Raw genomic sequence first — 9,478 nt, forward strand, 5'->3', positions numbered from 1 at the left:
ATTTTGCCTCTTTACAAGTACCAATAAACAACTAATTACTTATAACTAATCTTTAATTTGATAAAATACTGTTATACATTTTTAAAATGGCATTTATATCATCATTCTAATTTTCTTTGCAAATTAAAAATTAGAATTCTCATCATGCTTCCGTGCAATGGGATCATGTTGGTCTGATTGTTATGTAACCCGCTTAAATATGAATGTGTATTTTTAGTTTATCCTAGTTATTTAAGGATTTAGTTAACAATATAACATGCCTTTTAGATATAATATTAAATTGTTTTTCTTTATTCTTATTTTAACGGAGGGAAAAATCATAATTAAATTGTCGGAACGAGCATTAAAGAAGTTAGACTTTTCTTCGGTTGGTTCTAAAGTTATAACATTGTTTGAAAATATATTTTCCATTTTAAAGTATTATATTTTAGAATTTATTCTTTTATAAAAGCATAAATTTGCTACTTAGCTTACTCGCATTTTAGTTTTTTCTTATCACACGATTATTATTTATTAATAAAATATGGTTCTTTACAAAGTACTCTGAACGGTTTTGTATAATGTTAGGCTATAAAACAGATTACCGAAAAGTATAGAAAATAATATAGGTACAGGTTGCGAGTTACGTAATAGGTATAGCCGGCGAAAGACAATCTCTAAGTACATTGAAACAATGAGAATGGGGTAGGAATGGACAGTTCAGACGAATCAAGTTGATCGATGGCCAAGGTCCAGCCACGAATCAGCAACGCAGGTAGTGGTAAGCGCCTCAGACACGGGGGGATTATCAGGATTTATGTAGACGTGGGAAGCTATCTGTAGCCAGGGCTCCCTTTGCGTCGGTAATGGTACGGAACACAACACCTCGTATATCTTGTAAACGGCAGTAACTTTAAAAACTTATGACTGAGATAGGCTACTATCGGCGAAACACACAAACGCTCGCCAAATGAGTGTTACGCTGAGATGATTGTGTTCCCTGGGGATAATGATTCGTCCATGTTTATTAAAATTTAATAATGAGACTCAATAGCTTATAAACAATTAGAATTTAAATGTAGTTTTAATATTATTCCTTTTTATCGAATTTATTCCTAATTGTTTTTTTATTATGTTGGCATCACGTGTCTAACTGTTATAGCACTCTGCTATAATAATTATTTAAAGGCTGTGAATTATATATCTCACGAAGCGTATGATTCTGTAAAATAAATGAAATTATAGAAGAATTTATATTTTACGTATAAATTTTTAAAGTTTTGATAAAATTATGTAAAGAATACACGATTAAGAAATCAAATTACGTAATACTTTACGTGAAAATGATCGAAAAATGATGGGAACATTAATAAATCTAAATTAAATATTCATAGATTGTTATTTTTTTAATTAGTGTAAATAATACTGATTAATTCAATATATAGGATGGCCAAAAATCAGTTATCCGTGCTTTATTTTGTGTAGTTTAAACGATAAACTAAGTTTAGGACAACGTACAGTCTTTCGATAATTGCTAATAAATATACATAATACAGTACTTATTATTTTAATTTTTGATGTTAAGTATTAATCCTATTTTTGAATTTATTAATTTATTTAACTGTTGTTCGAATATTATAAATCAAATATAAGTGGTTAGGTTGTTTATAAATAAATCAAACAAATTCCTATTAGAGAGATGGATATAAAAGAACACTTTATATCTTTTTCTCAGATTTATATACATTTTTAAAAAAAAAGATTTTAGTTGTATAATATTATATCTATCAATTTTGAAATGTTTAATCTTTACATTAAAAAAAAAAAGTTTAAAAAAATTTTAGTTTTCGATCTATTCTTCGGTCTTTAGATAATTCAGGATTGATATTGTCAAGCAGATGTCATTTATAACAGACTTAGGTTTGTCAATTTTTTTTAATGATGTCTGTCTCAAAAGCTGTCATGTTCTTTCCGATCTCTTGAAAATATTTCTTCTTTTTTTAATTACTTTTGTTATTTCTAGAGAACGTTTTGATATAATCGATCCTGAGCCGCAAGAGTCGGAAGAGAAAACGAAAAAAAGAAGTTAAAAAAAAAATCATATTCGATTCGAATTAAAATTAATTTTTTCTAGTTTACTTTAAAAATCTCTTGTTTTATTTTTTATATTATTTAAATTTTTATTACGTGTAATATTTTTAAAAAATAGGCCTGTGGCTTAATGGATACTCTTAAGAAAGTTTAAACTTATTTATATCAATAAACAAGTTAAACTTTCTTAGTAAAATTTAATTTTTTATCAGAGAAATATGACCTTAATGTTAATAATATCTTATATTTAAACCGATTTATACACATTATTAAATTATAGTGTTATTTTTTATATATAGACTACTACTTTAACACTTAGTACCCTTTATGGTTAGTTATAGTTTAGGTTAGCGTTATTTTAATACATAAAAAAGTCTAATGCTCTATTCCATAGTATAAAGTTAAACGAAAGTCGTGAACTCCCTCAGATTCCATAAGAATCATAGGGATTTCCGAAACAGGTAATGACTTCCGAAACGATCCGGAAATCTGCAGACCGCCAGGTGACGGATATCCGTAAGAGGATGAATCGTAATTAAAAGTCGATTTCTTGATGTTCTAGATCGAACTAATTCTATTTTTCTCTTCTCTTTTGTCTTTTTTAGTGCAATTAGTTTGCTTAGAAATTAATTATATAAATGAAAATTTTTTAAAATATAAAAAAAATCATTAGGCCCATATAAATTAATTTCTTGTAAACCTATTAATGGTATATTACTAAGATTAGATCTAATTTGTTAAAATATTTAATAACTTAAATTCCGTTATTGCTTTCTATAGTCAGAATCGATCGTATAAAGTTTTAAAGTTGTGTTTGTATAAAGTATGATTTTCTCCACTGTATCGTTTCTATAATGTTTTAGATAGAAACACGAGTCAAAGATATCGATCATTTATATAAATATGAAGTGCCCTTGAGGTAGAGGGATGCCCAGACACTTGTCTTTATACATTTGGACCAAAGAGACATCATCACGATGATGCAAAAATCAATGTCAGCACCAATATCATTTATTCCTTTTTCTCATTTCTTTGACTATATCTTGTTAATTTTGAATTAATTTTTGATAAAGTGTAGGACTATATAAAATATAATATAGTTTTTCATTAATTATAAAAATTATTTTTATAATTAGCGATGAAAGATGCATTCTTAAATGTGCTGTACAGAATAAATACTGAAGTAATGCTTTTATACAGAATATATTATATTAATACTCTAAATATAATTTAAAAAATAAATAAGTTATAAATTATTATTTATAGGACTATTTTTTACGGAAATTAAATGATATTACGTATAATTTTATTCATCTAAGCACTTTTTGCACTTAACTTTCATATTAAACTTATGTTTATTGCTAGAATTGTGCCTGCTCTTTAATTAAAAGACAGTTTAAATTTATAATTACTGTTTGTAATTAAAATTTAATATTCATGTTTATTCTTAAAATAAATAATCATAGAATAGGCCTATAGAATCAATAAAATTATTAAAATCTACATATTGAATTTCTACAAATGAATAAGACTTTATATACTTATTTTATATATCATCGTCTTCTTCTCTTTAATATTAATTACTCCACATTTAATTTCAGTAGTATAAATCCGTATAAATTAACGTTTTTTGATTAATTTAAATTATAAATCACTTCTATAAACAAGTTTTATTATTCCAAATATTATATTTTTTTAATTTAAAATTATTTTTCTTAATAGAAAAGTTTTTAACTCGCAAATCAGGCATAAAACTTGGTTTTAAAATAATTTTTATCGATGACTTTTTAATTATTGATAGAAAAATAACTGATTCCTAGTTGATGTAAACATGTAATATTTCACAGATTCATTTTTATAAATAAATTATTAAAAAATCTGAGAATTTCTCTTCTTCTATTTTATACTGTTAATCTAACTGACAATTTTCTAAATCTATTTTAACAACATAAATTGTTATTAAATATTATCATCGTCATCCATTTCTACGATCCTTTAAGATTCTTTGCTGCAGATGCAATCTTCTTCCACTTCTTTCTGTCTCTACTATCTTTCTACCATGATATTTCAAGCCTTATATTGTCTGGCCATCTTTTGCATTCTTTCCTGGAAAATCCTTTTTAGGATTTCAACTGTCTTAAATATATTTTCGATATGCCCAGCCATTTCAGTTTTTTTTTATCCTTTAGGATATGTATTAGAAGTGCTTTGTATAGATAACACGCTATTCTGATTATTCAATTATTAGTTTTAATTCCTTGATTGGACCATGTATCTTCGAAAGATTACATTTTTAAAATATTATACGCGTGCTGGATCCTTTTTGATAATATTCCATATAACTCTATTATAAATCTGCATACTGTAACTCTATTATGATTTTATAATACTACCCATGATCTATTCATTTATATAAAATTTATAGTTGCAATATTATAGCTTTAAGCAATATCTATATTTATTTATAATTTTATCAATTATTAAACAATATTACAAAAGCATATAATAATTATATATTATTTATACATTAATATTTTCTTTTATAAATTATTATTAAATCTTGTTGCAATGATAAACTTGAAGTTGATCCTTGAAAATTTAAAATTTTTCATAAAAATTTAAAATATCTTTAAAAAATCACTTAAGTTTCTTTTAAAATTTATAGAGGTATTTCAAATTCGTTTTCTTTAAAAAATTTTTAAGCAAAACTTTGTAACTCTATGCAGGTGCATTTACAATGTAAATTTAGAATTAAAATATTGACAAATTTTTAGCATTTTAATCATAAATTTACACAATAATTAATTATTTAAACTATTTATTTTTCCATTTTAAATAAATGCAGTAATTTTACTTTATTATTGTTACACATATTCATTTTTTAAAGATACAGTCCACTTTTTCAATCTTTCAATCTATATTATTTATTAATTTACACTAAACACTTTTTACGTTTGCAAGTCTTGAAAGAATAAAAATATTTTAAAAATATAGCGAATACTGTCTACTTACTTTCTCTGGAAATTATGACCTTTAGCCTTATTCTCCGAAAGAGACTTACAGCTGTTAGGAATTGCTCTACAAAAACCTAAGCTATCAGAGTTTTCATGCATATCACGAATAAATAGGAATGTAGCAATAAGAGAAAAGTTAATAGGCTCTAAGCTATAACATATAAGAGGCCTCCCTTCCACCATGTAATGTATATAAAAGCACGAGGCCTTAAACTGCACCCATTTAGCTTGTGATCCTAAGTTCTAGCTCGTTTAGCGTATCTATAAATCTATTCCTGTATAGAATCGTATTACGTGTAGTTTTTAAATAATCTTTTATATGCAACGAAATAAAAAGTAGGCCTTCTTTTTTTATCCCCGAATTATTATGTAGGTCTCATTCCTGAATTATAAAATATTAAAGATCCTAACCATAAATTTACATTTTAGCATACATTTATTAACTTAATTGCCGATTTAAGATTTCGGTTCAATATATAAGCTATAATTTAGAGTAAGATAATCTAATGCATTATAATTTGTTTCCTTATTAATATATTTCTCATTTTAGTTGGTATTGCCTATCGGATCGATGTAATGGGAGAAATTATAGTCGAGAGTATAGCGCATTATATCTTGGCTCCCCGTGTTAATAGATAAATAAAAACAAAATAAAATGTTTAAGTTTAAAAAAATTTAAATATAGACCTAATTTTTAAAATTTGATAGATTTTAAAATTATTACAATTGAAAACGGGTATAAATAAAATATTTGGAGTCTACTCTTACACGAGAGCATTCTTCTTCCCAACTACAGGGACTGGGTAAGAAGACTTCAAATTTTTTATTTATATCTGACTTAAATTACATTTTAAAATATATTTCGTTCCGATTTTTTAAATATATAAACATTTTAAAGTTACACGAGCAAGTAGCCTACTTGATAAACAATTAAATTAAAAAGCGAAAGAAAGAGTAGGGCCTATTCATTAAGATAATAATCGAAATTTAACGGCGTTATTTAAGTAATAATACTCGCGAATAAAACTGTATTTCTAGTTTGTGTCAATCAGAAATTCTCGTATATAAATGCATTCCACTATCGAAGTGTAGGAGTCAAGTAGAATACCATTTCAGATTGATTACAATTCATGAGGGACTAATACAATTTTTACTCTTTGAAAAACACTTCGTACAATCTGGCAAATCGCTCAATTCAACGGACATTCTTTTATTACATTTCTAAAGTTCAGTTAGTAACGTATCCAAGTTAGAAATGACCTAACTGAAACCAGTGGCGATAAGAACGTAACTCGTTGTCGTCTTTTTCGCTGGTGGATAGTAAGTTTTCTCACTGTGACAAACTAAAAGTACCTCTGAGAATAACAACATGACATCTAGTGATAAGAGAAAGCAAACTTTACCATTAACTTTTCTTTTCTCTTTGGAGACTTTTTAACTAGTCACAAGAAAATTGTACTTATAATAATACGTGTAAATATAAGAGAAATTTCGAAAACACAATAATTGTAGTTTAATTATTAGAAATATATATATATATTTCTCTCGGTTTTCGGCTATCAAAAGAGGCAAAGTGATTAAAACCTTGAAACGACTGATTTGACGACTATCATGGGTCCTATTTTCTTACACAAGAAATGACCTGGACAGCAATGGTCGTGATCTCTAGTGTGGCGTTGACATTACATGGTTATCGTTCGGTACTGTTGTATACGCTTGATTTCATTAGCCTTACAGACAGTATTTACTTCTTTCTATTAACGCCAAAATTTATGGAGCATGTTCTACTTTAATCGCTAACAACCCGTTACGGTCATTCCAAGAACGGGCATCGAAGGTTTAGATACATCCTTATATGGTTTATTTTACTTCTTATGTGGCGCTACATAATTTATATGAGAGTTTGTCTATGTCACGTGTTATCATTTTATAATCGTAGAATTTTCTATTATTTTAATTACTGCTATAACTTTAGTTCTCTGTAACTTAGTTTTGCATTAAATGAAATTAATAAAAATTATATTTTCTTAAAGTTTAATGATTAAGTTACATATAATTCTTCGTTTACTAAATCTTAGTTAAGTGAAAGATACGCTTCTACAACTTCTAAGGAAGATAGATATAGAGGAAAATTTATTTGACTTTTTTCATATAGAATTAAATTTAGACTAAAAAAACTTTAAGTTAATTTTAAATAATTGAAATAAAAAACGTTTTATACTTTTAAAATAACTTTTAACTCATCAGACGCAATTTTAATCTCTGTGTTAATGTATAGAGTGGTCCAAAAGTATTTATTTTTTGTTAAAAATATCTTCAAAATTTAACAATGAGATGTTATAACTTTAAATTTTTTTTAACCTTATCTAGTATTGATACTAAATTTAAACTGTCGTTAATATATATATATAAAAGTATTCTGCTATAAAAAAATAATCTTTGGACAATTCTTTCCCTCGAGAGAATGATGACTCAATAACATCATTTTTTTTCCCCGAAGATAATCGCAAAATGGTTATTGCCTGAATATTACAAAAGCACTAAAGTTGGATAGATAATTATTCTATTAAGAGGCAAATCAACCTTTTAATAAGTTGAGAATTCGATAGCTACTTTAGTCATTTTCAGATGAAAATTACTGGTTTTGAGTTTAGTTTTAATAGTATATTTATATTTTAGTTAAATTTTAATGAATGAAAAATAGCTTAAATAACTTTTTTACTAATTAAACTTCAATTAAATTAGTTATTAAAAATAGTTCTAAATCGAATTTTATTTAAATAATATTTTAAGTACGGTAATATGTTTATAATATGTAAAACACGTAATTCAGAACCTTACTATTATTGTTAGGATAACAGTTGATATATTAATGTACAGTACAGGGTAGCCCAAAAGTCTCTTAACGTAGGCTATAATAGGGCATTCGCCTTTACTAAATAATGATGAATAAAAAATATGAGACCTTAAGCTATAGATTTATAACGCGAGGCCCTAAGCTGCAGCTCGTTTAGCTTATGCCCTGCATATTAAATGCTACTATTTTTAAAACAGTAGTCCATATTTTTATATTTTTTGGACTTAAACTTTATTGGAATAAACTTCAGATTTTTCTCTTCTTTACAAATAAAAATGAAAGCATTTTGAGATTATTTTTAAAGTATAAGTTACAATAAATTATTAATATTAAAGAAAAAATATGTAGCGATATCGAAAAAATGGTAAAATTGGAAGTGTGCTTAAAATATCGTGAAGGATAACTTGGGAAAAATATTATAATTGTGCTATATATGTCTACTAAGTGCTGCTTTTCAGAATAGAACTTCAGTGATCAATCAATATATTTCTTATAGAAGGAAGTGCCTACATTCAACCATCCTTATACTACTTGCTTGAATAAACATTCTTGAAGATATGCTTAGCTAATAGAAGACTATTCATTTTACTATTTATTCATAAACATTTTAAAAGTTAAAAAGTATCTATTTAGTTAAAAATATATATACAGTATATCTAAGATAAAATTTAGTTACTTAAGTAAAATGATATTGATAAAAATCAATATAATTTTCTCAAAATGGAATAAAATGTAGAACAGGGTTAAATTCAAAGTGAATAAGTGATTAAATGTAGAACCGGATGAGATAAACGAGCGGTTGCTTAGGGCCTGACGATACGAGTGGAAAGACAGCACGGGCCTCGGTAAAATCACCGGACTGCTCGGTCTTTCCCTAACCACATTTACCCATCTACCCATCCAATTGGATCCGACCCGCCAATCTTTTTATTTGGGGAGATTTTTCCATATTTTCTCTTTCACACATTTCCTTGCAAAGAAACAAAGAAGTTTACTTTAAAAAAAGGGCTCTCGGGCTCCCTATAAGGGCCCGAGCATCGTTACTACACCAACGGAAGGTATCACGCTTCTAAATTTATTATTAGTGGAAGAAATGCTCATATATTAAAATCGTAACAAGTTTCTGATTAAAAAAAGAAAAAAAAAACATTTTTATTCTTAAAATTTTAACTTAGTAATTAATTAAAGGATTTTATCTAGTTATAAACTTAATTATAACTTTTTCATAAATAAAAATCCTAATTTTTATTAACATTAGGACCAAGATATAATTTTATTATTAAGTTGACATTAATAAATTATTCTCAAATAATATGATTTTAATTTTTGAATTTTAATAATCCCCGTAGGATAAAATTTTATAATAATCAAAATTTTATATAGAAACAAAAAGTTGATCACTTTCTCTTCGGATCAGGTGAATAATTAATTGCCTTCGAGTGTCAATGTTTAAAAAAGTAAACGTTAAAATCATCAATTAACCTAATGGTGAAAGAAACGCCATAGGTGAAGATACGTTATTCAATTAATCATAAAA

Source organism: Centruroides vittatus, unplaced genomic scaffold (assembly GCF_030686945.1).
Source record: "Centruroides vittatus isolate TY-2023 unplaced genomic scaffold, ASM3068694v2 contig_474, whole genome shotgun sequence".
NCBI classification, from domain to species: Eukaryota; Metazoa; Arthropoda; class Arachnida; order Scorpiones; family Buthidae; genus Centruroides; species Centruroides vittatus.